This window comes from Giraffa tippelskirchi, chromosome 10, assembly GCF_054371585.1.
Source record: "Giraffa tippelskirchi isolate mGirTip1 chromosome 10, T2T-mGirTip1v1.2.pri, whole genome shotgun sequence".
Lineage (NCBI taxonomy): Eukaryota > Metazoa > Chordata > Mammalia > Artiodactyla > Giraffidae > Giraffa > Giraffa tippelskirchi.
Window position 1 is genome coordinate 110,699,173 of NC_137284.1, and position 17,166 is coordinate 110,716,338.

The window sequence follows — 17,166 nt, forward strand, 5'->3', positions numbered from 1 at the left end:
AGAGACACACAACAGCCCAGCCTCATGACAACACTGAGCCCCTGTCCTGCTTGCGCAGACCTCCAGAAGGAAGGACTCCGTGGCCAAGTGCATCCCCGCTGGCTGTGTTCCCCCTTTCTCACTCACAGTGAATTCTTCCTTCCTCTTTCCTAAGTTCTCTGGTTGGAGTCCAAGTGTGCTGGCATCACCTCAAAGGAAGACAGAAATCAGCTGGCAATTGCCAGAGAAGGCCAGTCATCTTCCTCCAAACCCAAATCCAACAGTCCTGAGTGTGAACTGGGTCCTGGTTGCTGTACCTCTTGCAGAGGGGGAAACTGAGGCTCCAGGAAGCATCAGTAATACAGCCCCTAGGGAAATGGTATAGAATGAACTGTCCGGAGACTCCCCAGTCCCCAGGTCAGTGAGTGAAAAGGACACTTGCTGACTACCCGTCAGTCCACAGACTGCCCGGTCCTGAGCAGAACTGGGGTGAGGTGTCAAGAACAGTGCAGAGACTGATGAGAACTGGGGTGAGGTGTCAAGAACGGTGCAGAGACTGATGCATTACCCTGTTTGTAGTTGTTGTTTAGTCACTTAGTCATGTCTGAGTCTTTCGCGACCCCATGGACTATAGCCCACCAGGCTCCTCTGTCCAGGGGGTTTCCAGGCAAGAATACTGGAGTGGGTTGCCATTTCCCCTTCCAGGGGATCTTCCTGACCCAGAGATTGAACCTGGGTCGCCTGCATTGGCAGGCAGGTTCTTTACCACGGAGCCACCTGGGAAACCCCGTTACTCTGTTTATAAGCTCACAAGTTAGTCTGCTACTGTTACACAGATGCCAGCCAAAGAGCCCAGACTCCTAGGTCTGAGACAAAGGACTTCATTACTCAGGCAAAAGCAGTCCCCAGAGCACTCTGATGGTTGGCTCTGGTTCTCTGCTGCCACTCAAGTCCCACACAGGTATTGCAAGGGGCCCAGGATGGGTGGGGTACTCAGTGGCTAGAGTAACAGGAGAGGAACACTGGCTTCGGGAGATTTTCCACTTTTATAGAAAGTGGGAGAAAGACTGCTCTTTGCCTGGTGGGAGATGTTACCTCTTCTCTCAAGATTGCTTGTGGCAAACATGACTCTGAGGAGTGGCCCAGGTGAAGAGACGTCAGGGCCTCGAATTTGTGGAGTACCCAGTAGGAATGTGGAAAAATGCCCATGGTTGCCAGAGAGTTGTCTGTCTCAGCAGGAGGGAAATGCAGGAGCGGGGTGGGCATGGTTCCTGCCCCCAGCATGTCCCAGGTGAGCACACTCAATGTGCTTGCTCAGTAGGCCGCTCCTTGGAGGCCTTGCACACGTTTACTACAGAAGCAACATCATAAATAAGGGCTGGGTCCTCGGGATATCCCACAGTAAAAACAAAGAGCTAGAAAGAAGTGTGAAATGAGGCCTAAGGAGACCATACAGAAATACCAGAAAAATATAGAGAAATACATCAAAACGCCCAGACTAAGACTGGACTCATAGTACTTGATGAGTATACCAGTTGGGAGGAGGTAGTAGGCTAGACTGCAATAACAACTCACTCCCCAAACCTCAGCAGTTCAACCCACACAGAGTTTTCTCCTTGGTCCTGCTGCAGGCTCCTCCTGGTAAGCAGGGGCTCTGCTTCAGGCCTCAGACTGATGGTGCAGCCCATATCTGGACCTTTGCCAGAAACCAAGGCAGAAGGAAAAGAACATGTGGGGGAAGCATGTGCCGGCTTTGCCAGCTTCTGCCCAGGAGTGACTCCCATCACTTCCACTTACCTTCTGCTGACCCAGGGAAGTTATGTGGCCGTAACGAACTTCATGTGGGCACGGAAGGGCCGTCCTGCCCACCCTGTACACAGCGAGTGTGAACCAGCCCACACCCTCACTGCTCTGCATATTAAAGAACCAGAACAGGAAACCAAAGATGAGGCATCATGGGTGTGGCTTATAAAAACAAATAGATAAACTGGAGTTCCAGTCAATGAACTTCTGCTCAAAGAAGAGCCTTTGGTCATATATCCAGAGTGATTAATAGAGGCATGCATTTTAGAAATTGTCCCCAAATATGTAAGATCCATGTGCCATTGTTTATGACTCTCCACTTTGACATTTTGAGTTATCTCAACAATAGTCCCTTAGGGCTTATCTTCAGACTCAATACTCCTTGGACCCCAGTGGTGAGTTACGTAGTTCTTCACTGAAGGGTTCCAATAAATGTTCTGAAGTCACCCCAAACTGGGGGACTAAACTTTGGAGGGCAGCCCATGTGTCTGCTACCCTGTGCCTTCACCTTTCCTTTCTTCAAGTCTCTTCTCCATCTAATATTATTACTCTTCCTTCTTATAAGCTTAGTGATCTTGGCCAAATCGTGTGATCTCTTTGTGTCTTGGTTTTCTCACACATGAAACAGAGGCACAAATAATGCCTGTCTCGTAGGGCTTTGTGAGGATTAATGAAGATGACTTGTGTAACATGCTTAGAACATGGTCTGTCATTAATGTCTGAATAGAAAAGGATTAGCTGTTGTAGTTGTTTTGTGGACACACACCTTGCCATCCAGGTTATGAAGTTTCAGCACCCACCATATCCTGGAGTTGTGTACATTGTGCTGTCTCAGGCACTTGCTAAATGTTCATAAGTTCTTCTTTTTATAGGCTTTCTATTGATTCCAGGTGGGAAGAAAACACCTCTATCCCTTCCAAGAGGAAGACAGTGGTACCTTTCTGGTTGGTCTCTGTACTGGTGATGTTGTTTCTCGTTTTCACTTACATTCCTAAAGGCAGATACAACTCACTGCTGAGAACTGATATCCTGTCTGGTCTCCTTGAAGAATATCGACTCCTCCAGCTGCTCCAATCTTTACCCTAATCCATGGGAAATAATAATCCAGGAGTATAATCCTAAAGGTATATTTACCTATTTTCTGGCAGAGCATCTGGACATGGGGTTCTCCAGGGGAATGGAAAGTGACCATGCTTAAGGCATTGCCATAATAAAATAGATTTGCACCTATGTTAGTTTGCTGGGGTTGCTGTAGGAAATAGCACAGGCTGAGGGCTTAAAGGACAGAAATTTATTTCCCCACATTGCTGGAGGCTGGAAGTCCAAGACCCAGGGTTCGGCAGGGTTGGTTTCTCCTGAGGCCTCTCTGCTTGATTTACAGACGAGCATCCCCTCCCTGTGTCTTCACATGGCCTTCCCTCTGTGTGTTTCTGTGTCCTAACCTCCTCTTCTTTTAGGGGAACCAGGCACATTGCAGTAGGTACCAACAATAAAACCCTGTCTTAACTGAATCCCCTCTTTAAAAGCCCTGTCTCCAGATACAGGCACATTCCAAGGTACTGGGGGGTAGGACTTCAACACAGGAATTGGCAAGCCCCTAGTTAGTCCCATAACATCTCCCACTTTCACGTTTTGATCCCAGCAGCAGTTGTGAGGGGAGGGCAAGCTTTGATCCCTCTCAGTCTGGGTTGTGAGTCGCCCACTCTGCCACCCCCACCCATGTCTTCCACTGTCCCCAACTATCACAGCTGCTCCCAGTCTGGACCACCCTATGGGAGGCCTCCACCCCATTACAGCCCATGTTCACCTTTCCACCTCTCAGCCCGGTCCCGACGTCCCCAGAGAGTGAGCTCTCATGGGAGATTGGTTTGTGCCCCTGCCCCCCAGTCTGGCCTTGCTCCAGGGGAGCTGACCTCCCCATGGGACCTGGCAGAGGTTGTGCTCCGGGTGGACATGGCCCACTCTGAGAAGCCAGAGGAGGCAGGCAGGACCAGAAGGGTCCTGCAGAGAGGCTGGGGAGGTACCATGCCGCCCTGGGTCTGGAAGTGATGTTAGGGATCTGGGAGAAGGAAGAGGCCTCCCCGGCCCCACCCCCAGCCCACTCAAGCCCTGGCCCTTCTCCCTCGGTGGGAGAAGATGGCTACCAGATGTTCCAGAGGCTCCCAAGGGCTGCTCAGCCTCCAAGTCCAGAAGAAGGCCAAAGGACAGCCTTGTAATTTCCTGGCAGAGGAACTGTACTGACCATGGGGCCGGCGGTTTATAGCATTTCCACGTGCCTCATCCCACCTTTGTTCTGAATACTTGTGTTCTGTGTATCTGTCTCTTTATGGTAGTCTGCCCTTCCGGCCATCGGTCTCAGAGCTGCAAGAGGCTGCGTGGTGAGGACAGAGGGTCTGTGTCAGGGACGGTTCAAGTCTCTGGCCTGATATTTATGTTTGTTTTCATTAGTGTATCCTTAGTGCTTGGAACAGAACCTGGTACATAGGAGAACACATAGCCAGTAAGAATTTTTGAAGAAATGAATGACAAGGATGAGCAAACTTCATCTTGGGCCCTGAGTATGCTGATTAGAGTGAAGAGAGGGTGACAGGAAGACAGAAGTCCCCTCTGTAAACACATACAGACAGCAAGCATGTGAGGGTCGTTAGAAGCACCCATGGGAAAGGCAGGAAGGGTCAAAAGCAGAGAACCTGAACCCTAAGGTCTGGGTCCAGAGATCAGAAGAACAGAAATGAAGAGAGAACGAGAGAAAACACAAACTGGTAGTGAGTCCCCCATCATTGGAGGTATGTAAGTCTGGCTGGACATATGGACTCCAGGATGCTGCCCAGATGAAATACACCAGAATTCCTGAAGGAGCAAATATAATCAGACTTGATGATGATGCAAAACTCTTGACTCCAGGCCTGGCCCTGTCTCTTTCCCCCTGTGATCTTGGGCAGGCCTCTTGCCCACTCTGGGCCTCAGTTTCTCCTCTACAGTATGTCAAGAGAAGGTATGACTTTGAATTTTATGACAGCCCCTCTGGGCCTGATAATCTGTATTCTTAAGCCTTGAGAGATGTTTGCCCCAAGAAGATGGGCCATGCCTCCCCCCGCAGAGCTGCTCTCCAGAGAAAGGCAGTGCAAAACCCTGGCAGAGGCACGCAAAGGTTTCAGTGAGAACTGGCTTTACCCCGACTCCCACGCCTCTAGCCAGCCCCCACAGGCTCTCAGCCCTGAGTTTTGTGGCCCCAGGGGTGCAGGAGGAGTGGATGCAGGCTTAGCAGGGTCAGAGGTCATGGCATCTTCCGGGAACCCAGGCTGAAGGCAGGGGCTCCAAAGAATACATGTTTGGCAGTGGAAGGGCCTCAGGCTAAGAGGCAGAAGACTCTAATTCTCTGTGTGACCGTGGGCAGCTCACTCTCCCTCTCTGAGTTCCAGTGTCCTAACTGACAAAGTTAGTCCGAGATGGGGTCAGGAAGGAGGCAGGATGAAGCTGAAAGGGTCTCGCCTCAGGACCTCTGGGTGAGACTGCAATTTGGGATGGAGGAAGAAGGTCACACAGGAAAGGATAAACATGGCAAAATCTGTGAAATGGATTTACAGATCTCTGCCCTGCCTTCTTGCCTCTTTTTGAAGAGTTAAAAACAAAAATCTCTGCATGTCACATTTCAGGACTGGATGGACCTCCAGTTCTTCATCTCACTTGATCTAGAACTCAGCATTACCGTGAGGAAATAGGCTCTAAGGACGTTAGCCACCCACACAACCATTTCCTTTGTCTGGGACTCTTTTGCCTCTTGTCTTCTTGTCAGCCTCTCCACCAAGCTGATGGGGCATGGCCTGGCTTTCTGGTTTGCATTTATACTTACAGGGCTTGGCCTGGCACCCAGGAGGATGATAGCTGGGGCTAGCCACTGGATCAGAGTGGAAACTCACCCAAATGAAGACCTGGAGCATAGCAGGAATGTCCAAGACCGACTTCTTCAGAAGATTTTGGTTTCAAAGAATTTGATATGGATGCTTCAGTGACTTCATGGACGAAATCCAAATTCTGGATCTCTTTATACATACTTAACTCTCTCTCAGTTCTTTTGCACCTTTTTTTTAATGCCTACTCGGTGTTAAGCACTGCTGAACAAGGAAACAAAAAACCCCACCCTCGTGGAGCTTACATTCTAATGGAGAGAGATAAATGATAAACATCTTTGGATCAACAAGGTAGATGAATAAGTCATACAGTATTTTAGTAGGAGGGGCTTCCCAGGTGGTGCTAGTGGTAAGGAATCCACCTGCCAATGCAAGAAATATAAGAGACGCGGGTTTGATCCCTGAGTCAGAAAGATCCCCTGAAGGAGGGCATGGCAACCCACTCCAGTATTCTTGCCTGGAGAATCCCATGGACAGAGGAGCCTGGGGGGCTACAATTCATAGGTCACAAAGAGTTGTACATGACTGAAGTGATTTAGTGTGCAGGAATATAAAGTGAGAAGGCAACATAAGACATGCCATGGGCTGTAGCTAGGGCTGAAGGGTGCCTTTGGATCAGGGCCCCTCACTGAGGTGAAGGAGTGATCCATGTGGGTATCTGAGGGAAGATGGCTCCAGACCAAGGGAACTGTAAGTGCAAAGGCTCTGGAGCAGAGACGGCAAGAGGTCAGCATGGCTAGAGCTGAGTGAGTCCAGGAAAGAAATGAGACGTGTCCAGAGAAGTAGACGTACAGGACTTTGAAGCCCTTTCTAAACCATTGTAAGGCCTTTGACATTTTACTTTGAGGATAATGGCGAGCTACTGGAGAGTTTGCGAAATAACAGGGTTTATTTTAAATTCATGTTTGTCGGAGGAAAAATAGACACCATACTCTTCTCTGAATCCAGCCCTGGTGTGAACCCAGGTCCAACTAACTTCAAATTCAGTGCTCACTAGGTTCTCACACCTCTGAAAAGGAAGAAGCTAGGAATGGAAGCGATCTGTTAGCTCTGAGGGCCGAGCCCTGGGTCAGGGGTTTGGGCTGGGGCAGCCTTGCTGGGCCCTGAGCAGCTCTGGAAAGGAGTGTGGTTCCTATGACGATTCGCCCTCAGCAACACAAGGCATGTTGCCCTCAGGTGCCAGCTATGGAGCGCATGGGAAAAGGAAAACTCTGGGTGAATTAGATGTGTAGACCCAAGGTTGCGCAATAGACTTTGGAGTCAGGGCCAGGCTCTCCTTGGGCGGGACCCCTCCCCACATTCCCAGTAGGCTTCCCAAGTCACTCCACACTGGGGTCCTGGAAATCAGAAACTGCTGCAGAGTAGACCCACAGAATCCCACAGGCCCTGAGGGAGGGGGTCTCAGGGCAACTTGGTGGCCAAGGAGCTTGGGTACAGAAGGGAGGAGGAGGGGTCCACAGAGGTGAGGTGGCGGGGTCAGGGCGCCTTCTCATCACTGCCTGCCTGTCATCAGCACCTGTATGTCCACCATCCAAAACCCAGTTATGATGTGTGTCAGCTGCAGCACTGAGTGAGCACATAAAGCTTACTCAGTAGCCTCAGTTTCCTGATCTGTGGAAGGCAGAGACCAGGGCCACTTACTTCACGAGGCTTAAAAGGTGATGCAAGCAAAATGCTCAACACAGAACCTGGCACCTGGTGGCCTACACCACATAGTAGGCCCTTTGCTCATGGCTCAGTCTGTAAGCTGACTGCTCTCCTCCAGGTGCCCGGAGCTAGGCTTGGCTCTGCAGTGCGGGGAGCAGGGGGACTTTCAGGCCGGGCCTGATCCAGATGCTGGGCTGCCTTCCATGGATGCAGGAACCTAAGTGAGATGCAAGGAGTAAGAAGGCAACCTCTGGGAGGTTCATCAAACTTGGGTTTTTTACTTCATTTTTACTGTGACTCAGCATAAATGTGTGAAATGGAAATAAAAGTTTCATGAAACAGTGTCTACCTTCACCAGGCATGATGCACTCTATTTTTATTCTTCCATTTCATTGAAAATATTAAATGCTGCTGTTGTTGTTGTTATTTAGTCTCTAAGTCATATCCGAATCTTTTGCAACCCTATGGACTGTAGCCCACCAAGCTCCTCTGTCCGTGGGATTTCCCAGGCAAGAATACTGGAGTGGGTTGCCATTTCCTTCTCCAGATTAATTGCTGGTCACAACCCAAACACAAAAAATGATTAACAAACTCACATGAAGCGCAGCCCGGGGTCTGGCAGGCAGTCGGGCTCACGGAGCGTTCCCTTCAGCCCTTTTGAGAACAGCTCTGGGTTGTGAGTGCTCGTGGGTGAGTGTGGCCGTTGCCATGTGACTGTCCTCTTCAGTCCCCCACAGGGACACAAAAGGCCTGGTGAGCAGACCCAAGAGGTAGACGCTCCCAAGAGTCTGCTTCAGCCTCTCAAATAGGGCCCTTCTGCCCAGCCAAGCTGAGTGCAGGAGATGACAGGGGCCATATCAGACAGAGACCAGATGGCCACTCATCATACAGCCTGCAGAGTGTGTGTCTGCTTTGGGAAAGACCAAGGGACTGGGGACTCAAGAGGCAATATAGCATAGTGGTTAGCACAGGACCTTTGCTGCCACACTGCCCAGGTCTAAATTCGATCTCATAACCATCCAGCTCTATGGCTATAGGCAAACCACTTGATCTCTCTGTGCCTCAGTTTTCTCATCTGTAAAATGGGGATGATGCTAATTCCTCAAAGGAGTCTCTGCAAGTCTGTGTATGTGAGTGTTGTGTGTGTGTGTCCTAGAACAGCCCCTGGCACTATTAATATTTTGACTGCTGTCAGATGAAAGTGCTTATTGGCTGGAGGCCAGTCCAGTAGTGTGCCAACATACGTCTCATGGGGCCTCTGGGTTGAGTTTTCTCTCTCCACAGCCCCCAGGCCAGTGAGCCAGGCTCTCCTCGATACAGTGGCCAGGCTGGGGAGAGGGGAGAGGGGAAACTGCTGCTCACCCAGAGAGCCTGGCCCAGACAGCGTGGATGACTGTCCGCCCAGTCCAGCGCTGCCTTCTGCAGAGGGAGTTCCCTGCCCCACCCAATGCCCCTCCACAGACACAATCATCACTCACTGTTCACTAATAACCTGCTTGCAGGCTGGGGGCAGCTCTCAGAGTCATGTTTAGGGCCTTCTGGGGCCAGGGGAGTGTGGAGCGCCACAGAAAAGGAAAAAGGAAAGGATAAGACCTCAGCTGGGATTCCAGAGCCTGGGCCAACGTATAGCTTCACGCCTTGTTTCCTCAGCCCCACCTATATGAGGCCGGATGGCTGGGCTGGGGGCGGGGCCACACTGCACGTGGAACAGGGTCCCTTAGACTTGATGTCAGTGTGCACGATTCATCTGTTTTCTTCCTGGAGGGATATGTGGGTTCCCATGGGGCCACCTTCACCCTAAAGTATTAGGAGGTATGCCACAGACCACGTGACAGGTGGGAGGGAGACAGGATGGTGGATGGGGGTCTTCTTCCCAGTGTTCCTTACACCAGACACCAAACACGAAAAACCAGAGAACCCGCCTCCCACTCCCACAGGGCTCCCCTCTCCCTGCCCCACAGGGCTCCACAGCCCTGGCCCTGGAGTCAGTCAGCCCTGAATTCAGACTCTGGCTCTGCCAGTCGCAAGCTTCACAACCTGAAGCTCCTTCCTCGACCTCGAAGGCCAGGTCTGGTGTCGGTACCCCAAGACCATTTCCTGCCTGGCAGGGTCACTGTGAGGGTCAAATAAACTGAAGCATGAAATTAACGAGCACAGTGCCTGTCACTTAGTAGGTGTATGACAAATATGAGAGGCTTCCTCTCTCTGTGGCCTCTCTGCTGGGTCCCCACCCCGTCCTCCCCAGGAGTTGCAGCTCCCAGCAGAGCCTCCCGAGTCCTCTTCCGGGTGCTTGTCTTTGTAAACAGGTCCTGCGGCAGCAGCAGCAGCAGCCTTAATTTTAGTTCTGGGCTCGGTAATTTCCCATGATTACAGGCCTGTCAGTGCAGCAAGCTCTGCAGCTGCGAGGAAGCCAGCAGGCCTCATTGGGGCAGGCTGGAGCCCGTGCTCACACACGTGCTTGCGAAGGGGCATGGCGCCCACAGGCGCACACACACACACCATCCTCCCAGGACCAGACGCAGGGGTCCTCAGCCAGGCTGTATATGTACTGCATGTCCGCATGGATTCCTGCAGGGGGCGGAAGGTTTAACAACACACTTGCACACACAGCTAGCCCCAGGACTTGTAAGAAGGGCATGGAGGCCAGGAAGAGCAAAGGTTTAGGACAAGGATGCTCACCTACCCCCTCTTTCCAGAATCTTCCTTCTCTCTCTTGCCTGTGGTGCCCAGAAAGGAGATTCCCCATCTTCTCAGCTCCGAGATCTGATAAGGACTCTGTGTTGTAAGTGCATATGAATGTGTGTGTGAGTGTGTGTCTGTGTGTGTGTGTGAAAGAGAGAGAGACAGGCCAATCAGCCAATAAATATTTATTAAGCATCTACTGTGAATCTTGACCTTGACCCTGTTTGGGGCTGAAGATACAGCAGTGAATAAGCAAAGAGAAGTCCAACAATACACACGAAACACTTAAAAATAACAAACAGTGTATCCTCACTATTTGCAGATTCCATATTTGTGACCTGCCTGCTCCCTGAAATGTATTTGCACCCCTCAGCCGATACTCACAGCGCTGCCACAATCATTCTTGGACATGCCCTGGGTGGGGAGAACTTGAACAGACCGAAGCATGAATCCCCAGCTGGGTTCCACCACGATGACCTCTGCCATCTTGGCTCAGTTCAGACTTTAAAGTGTCCTTTTTGAGGTTTACTGAGAGCTATGTTTCTTTACATTTTTGTGCTTTTTGTTGGTGGTTTCACTGTTTAAATGGCCCCAAGCCTAGGGCAGAAGTGTTGTCTAGAGTTCCTTGGTGCAAGGCATCTGTGATGTGTTCTCCAGAGAAAATTCAAGGGTAACTTAGTGTCTCTCAATCATGAATAATAGTGCTGTTGGCCGCGAGTTCTATGTTAATGAATCAGCGATATATATTAAATCAGGTGTCTAGAAACAGAAACACACAGAAAACAAGGTTATGTATTGATCCGTTGACAAAACCTGGTGACTAGAGGCTCACAGGAGCCTAGCTCTGTCTCTCTTCTGGAGCAATGGTTCCATATTTACTAATTCAGTGTTCGAGGTGACTTTATAGAACGCCTGTGAACAATGAGGCTCTACTGTGACCACAGCCAAGTGCCACAAAGAAACTAAAGCATGGAGATGCCACATGACCTTGAGGGATATCACTAGGTGGTTAGGATCAGCCTCTCTGAGGAGGAGACACTGACTAAGTCGGGACTCGGTGGAGACAGCAGCTAGAGGAGATGCGGGGGGCAGAGCGTCCCAAGCAGCAGTCATTCTGGAATAAGCATGGGCCCAAGGGACTCTGGGCACCACGAGACGGCCAGTGTGGCCAGGGCAGAGCCCAGGGGAGGAGGATGAGGGAAGATGAAGCTGGGGAGGTGGGAGGTCCAGGCCACACCGGCCCTGCAGGCCATTGAAAGAAACTTGGGTTCCTCTTTCCTAGTTAAATGGGAAAGTGGTGGGGGCCAGGAGGGCTTTATTCCTTCCCTGTGGTTGAGGTCCTGTAAGGGCTGAGAGGCCACCAGGGAGGGATCCCCCTGTGGCAGGAGTTCTAGGGTTGTCACGAGGGAGTTGGTGACAAAAGATGGGTGTGAACCCAAGAGGGAGGCTGAGCCTTCAGAACCGCCTGGTGGAGATGCAGGAATCAGTCCTGGAATGGTGTGGGAACTGCTGGTTTAGTTGGGGTGACCCTAAGAGCTGGGGGAGAGCAGGAGGAGCTGGCCCAGGTGCCCAGGCAGAGGGAGATGTGGAAGAGGAGCTGGCTGGGGCATTGGGGGAGACTGGGGCCATCCAGGACCCTTGTGGGACGTGTTCACGATCCTCCCTGGAGGCTGTGTCAGGGCATCGGCAAGGCTCCTTCTAAAGGGATTTCCTGCTAACTTTCCCCTACCTCACCCTCCAGGAGACTTCCTGTGCTCAAGCAGCCCAGAGCTAAATCTGGAGAAACCACTACACACACACACACACACACACACACACACACACAGATATTCTCTTTTTTGAAAGACTTAATCTCATCAAAGAGGTCATGTGCTCTGGACCTCCCCACCTTCATGTCAGCGGCTCTGCCTCCCAGGATCTTTCCCTGCCTCAAATCTTATTCATCCTCATGGGTCCAGCATACCACTGCCTCTCAGGAGGACTTCTGTGACTGCTCTGACCCCCACTGACCTCTGACATTTGAACCCCCACAGTCCTGCTGGCCTGAATCCTACATGCCTCTATCCTCAGGGTGTGAAAGTGAAAGTGTCAGTCACGTCCGACTCTTTAAGACCCCATAGACTATGGCACGCCAGCCTCCTCTGCCCATGGAATTCTCCAGGAAAGAATACTGGAGTGGGTAGCCATTCTCTTCTCCAGGGAATCGTCCTGATCCAGGGATCAAACCCGGGTCTTCTGCATTGCAGGCAGATTCTTTACTGTCTGAGCCACCAGGGAAGCTCCTGGTGCGTATGCCTCCAAAAACAGGGCTTAGGTCTCCACTGTGAGATCCCCAGGGGACAGGCCTAGCAGGAGAGTGTGGAGGGGATGAGAACTCTAAGGATGAGGCTAGGGTCAAGGTCAAGATTTCCGCAGGTTGAGGATTGAGGAAGGGGCTGTGGACAGTCAGTTCTGCCTGCGCTGAGCCAGCTAGTATGGGGGAGCATTTACTCCTATGACCAGCCCCCACCCCATGGAGCTCTGGCCACTGGGCTGAGAGGCTGACGGGGGTCTTCAGGCTTCCCCCGAAACTGGCCCTGGGCTACTTGCCTCCTGTCTGACACCACAAGCCACTGGATGCCCAGGAGGAGCCCTGCCTGGCAGAGATGTGTCCAGTGAGAACCCAGAGTTGCTCTGTGCCAGCACCATGCCAGCTGAGCCCTGGGCCATGCTGGTACCATGGCGATGCCACCACCACCAGCCTTTCCCAGCCCCGTAACCATGGGAATGTGCACGGGGCTGCGGCTGCTTATGCAACATCTCCAAGGCTGGGAAACGGACTGCCCATCAACCTCATCGTGTCTGCCAGCGTGACCTGGGAAGCTGGCAGACAGTCTCCGTGAACCTGGATTGTGCTGTCCCACCTGTCATCCCCCAGACTCCCTACACACATACACACACACACACACACACACACGACATCCTGTCTGTGGCAGGGACACCTGGGGTAGAATGATCTAAAGAGAAGACAATGAGGAAAGAGGGAGAGAGACAAGCAGAGAGGGGTGTGCAAAGGGAACTGGGATTCTGACAGAGCAGGTAGTTGGCCATCCGGATGCAAGTGCAAAGCTCTAGCCACCTCCAGCCAACCCTAGCCCCAGATGTCCAGTATCACAGAGACAAGCCAGCTGCCTAATGGGGTTGGTCCTTCACTTCCCACAGCTGGAAGCTGGAGCCCCATAAAGTGGAAGAAAGAGTCAGAGAAAAACAAAAGGAGAGGGACAGAGGGAGAGAGACATTCACCCAGAGACAGTGTGGGGGGAGCCCCAGAAGAGAAATATCCATGCCAGGAGATACACACAGATGAGGGAGACACTACAGACCACCCCCTTCCCACAAAAGCCCCAGACATCTACAGCTTTTGGCTTCTTGCTGTTTTCCAAGGCCCTGCTCTACCTCCCAAAGCAGTCCTGCTCCTCATGGTTCCAGGGCACAGCTGCTGGCAGCCCCAGAGGATGGTGAGGGCATCACAGGACATTTGGGCAGGACCGGGACACACGCGGGTTCTGGAGAGGGGGCAAGTGCCTGGGCCTTCTCCTGCCCGCTCCTCTCCATCTGTGGCTTTGTCCTGTATCTCCCTCCGGTGTGCCCTGTCCTCCTCACAGTGTCACCCCTCCCTGCCTGAGCCCCTTGCTGCCATCGTCAGCCTTCCCTCCTCACTGGAGACTCTGGCTCCAAGTCTTCCTTCCCCTCCATCCCAGCCTTCTTCCTGGGTGACTGCAATGCCCAGACCCACTAGCCAAGCAGCCCCTCCTGTCCTGCCCCACCCTGCCCTCCTCCTGGACTCACAGCAGCTCTTCCCCCGCCCAGCAAGGAGCCCTTTCCTCTGGGTTCAAAGGGCAAGACAGAAGCTCCGGTCCCCTCTGACTATGGCACCTGTCCTTCCAGTTCTCTCCTCAATGCCCCCACCCACACAGCTGACACTTCCATACCCTGGATCTTCCATTCACTGTCCCCTCTGTCAACACAAACTCTCATCTGCAAACACGGCCTAGAATCTACTAGAGCCTCGAACTTCTGGGCAAAACAGCACCCTGAATAGGCTCCCCCGGGCCTTCCCTGGGCCAGATACTCTCCTCAGGGGAAGCGTCATCACTTCCAATTCACCTGCCCAGCTCACCACATTTCTTGCCAGCTTGTTCCCCCACCTTCTGCCACTGCTACTTCCCACCTTCTGCCTTCTCCTCAAGATACCCACCTCCCCTCCCCTCCTCTGCAGATCACCATGCCTTCAGAGTGAACAGCCAGCCTTCCACAGTTGTCCACCCCTGCCCCTCCCATCGCCTGCATCCACCACATCCCCGGGGCTTCCCAGGTGTCACTAGTGGTGAAGAACCCGCCTGCCAATGCAAGTAGACGCAGGAGACCCAGGTTCAAGCCCTAGATCGAGAAGATCTCCTGGAGAAGGAAACGGCAACCCACTCCAGTGTTCTTGCCTGGAGAATCCTATGGACACAGGACCCTGGTGGGCTACAGTCCATAAGGTCACACAGAGTCAGACATGACAGAAAGCAAAGTAGCACTCACACACCACATCCCCAGGTGCAGGGACCCCCTTCCCCAGACAAGGTACCCTCACCTGGGTTCTGAGCCACCTTTTCAGTGAGCTCGCTCCACAACATACCCTCCCCTTATCCTTCAGTGGTTTCCATATCCAGCTCATTAGCATTTATCCAGATTGTCTTCTTATAACAAATTGCTTCCCCCCATGAACCCCACATTCCTCTCCCTCAGCTCCTCTATCCCGCCCCAAGCAAGCTTGGTCCACACGTCCTGCCTCTGTGTCCTCACTGCTCACTCACTTTTCAACACCCTCTAGTGTGCTTTCCGAGTCTATCTTCTGCCCCAGACGTTCCTGCCCTGAGCTGTGCTCCCGAGCCCATGGCGGGCTTTGCGAGCCCAGTCTCAGGTCTCAGGGCTGAGGGGCAGTGCTCAAAGCATCCCCGATCCCAGTCCATCTGGATTTCCTCCCAATCTAGGGCTGTTCCCTCCAGCCTGCTCTGGAGTTTCCTGCTCCTCCACGGGGATGTTCAGTGGCTCCAGCTCCACTCCTCTCTCTCACCCTTTGGGGATCAAACACCACCACCGATAGTCCCACAGCTCAGGAACTCCACTCCAGAGCCAGGCCTGTCTTCTCAGCTCCAGCCTGCCCCCTGGCATCCAACTGTCTCCCATGCACCCAACACCGGCTGTGCTCACGATCGTAAGATTTGATCTTCCCCCTAAAATGTGCTCTTCTCCACCGCAACCTGTTTCAGAAGAACCTTCCTGGAAATCTCCCTTCCCTTCACCTCACATATTAACTCATCACCTAGTTAGACACCTTTACTCTGGCCTAATCTTTCCTACCACCATCCCCTGAGCGAAGCCTCCCTTTTCAGCCTCCCTGCTTCCAGCTGAGGTCTCCACTGGAAATTCAGTCTTCCTATCCAAACCAGTCAGAGAGATTATTGCAGAATTGGAAGTCTCATTACATCACATATTTCCAATAGCTCTTGAGATAAAACCTCCTCAATGTGATTTCCCTGACCCTGCATGAGCTGGGTGCTGCCCAAACTTCCTCATCTCAGGCTTTTCTCACTCCAACAACCACAGTAGCTACTTTCAGTTCCTGCCAAACGACAAGCTCCTTTCCACCTCAGGGCCTTTGCACATGCTATTTCCACTATCTGGGATTTTCATCCACTTTCTTATCCAGCCGATTTATACTTGTGGTCTAATCTCAGCTTACGTGGCACTTTCTCCAGAAAGCCTTTCTTATTTTTTAATTTTTTTAAAAAATGTATTTATTTTTAATTGAAGGGTAATTGCTTTACATTATTGTGTTGGTTTCTGCCAAACATCAACATAAGTATACATATGTCCTATGGTCAACAGCCACAGGTATCCATACGTCCCCTCCCTCTTGAACCTCCCTCCTACCCCCCACCCCATCCCACCCCTCTAGGATGTTACAGAGCAGAGAGCCTGGCTAGATTTTCTCCTCTAGATGTTTCTTCTTTTGGTACTCTGTTTCTCCTCTGTACACCATTATCATGCAACTGTTTGAGCTGCATGACTGCCTCCCAGTGTCGGACTCTGTCATGTCCATGGCCAACTTATTCTGAATGTCAGTCTTATGTCTGAGGAACTTGTGACAGTATGCGGACCCTCTCTGGGTAGACGTCAGCAGGGGCTCTCCAGCATCCCCTGCCACTAGCAGACAGGGTCAAGGTCAAGGCCAAGGCCGTGCCATCAGAAGTAGCTCTGTGTGACTTGGGTTTGGAAGGGAACACCAAGAGGAAGCCAGGTGCAACCGAGCTTTTGGTAAGCACGCCAGTGGAGGAGATCGGCTTTTCAGGACAGCCATGTTGGGTATCTGGCATTTCATCCCCAGTGTTACTGGTATGAGCAGCTGTGTCTGCAGCCAAAAATGGTGGGATAGGGAGTTCACCACAGTGGTCCCCTGGTGGGGCATGGGCACTGCCTCTGACTCTTCTCCCGGAGACCAGTGAGCTCCCTAACATCATTGACTACATCATGTTTCTCTTAGCCCAACCCAAGAAGTCCTATCTTCTGACCCATATCCTCGCTAGCGAGACCCTAAGCCCCTTGAGTAGGGTTGTTCTGGAGCTGTTTGCAGCTGTGTTTCTAGGCTCTACAAGCTGTCTGCCACCTACGCATGTACTGAGCAAATGGGTGCCCCTACAGAACCCAGCACTCTAACAGGAATGCCCAAAAATATTCCTGGGGAGAACAAAGTCTCTGTCTGATGCCCACCATCCTGTCCTGTAGACCCTTCCTCCAAACATTGCTACCCAACTTGAGATCAATCACATTCTTGCTTCCTGCGCAACAGACGGTGGTGCTTGGCCTTGTGGAATTCTAGAGTCTATACAACCAACCTGAATCCCCTCCTCCAGGAATCCTTCCTTGACTGCTCCTGCCCTCACCAACACCCTGTTCTCTGAGTTCCCACAGTCCAGAGAATTTGAGCCCCGCACACCCATTCTTGCATCAAGTTTCATCCTTGGGGATAACTTCAACACTCCCGAGGGCTCCCCAGGGACAGGGAACTCATTTTTACTGTCACTCCTCCTCCCCACAATGAAGAGGAGCACAGGCT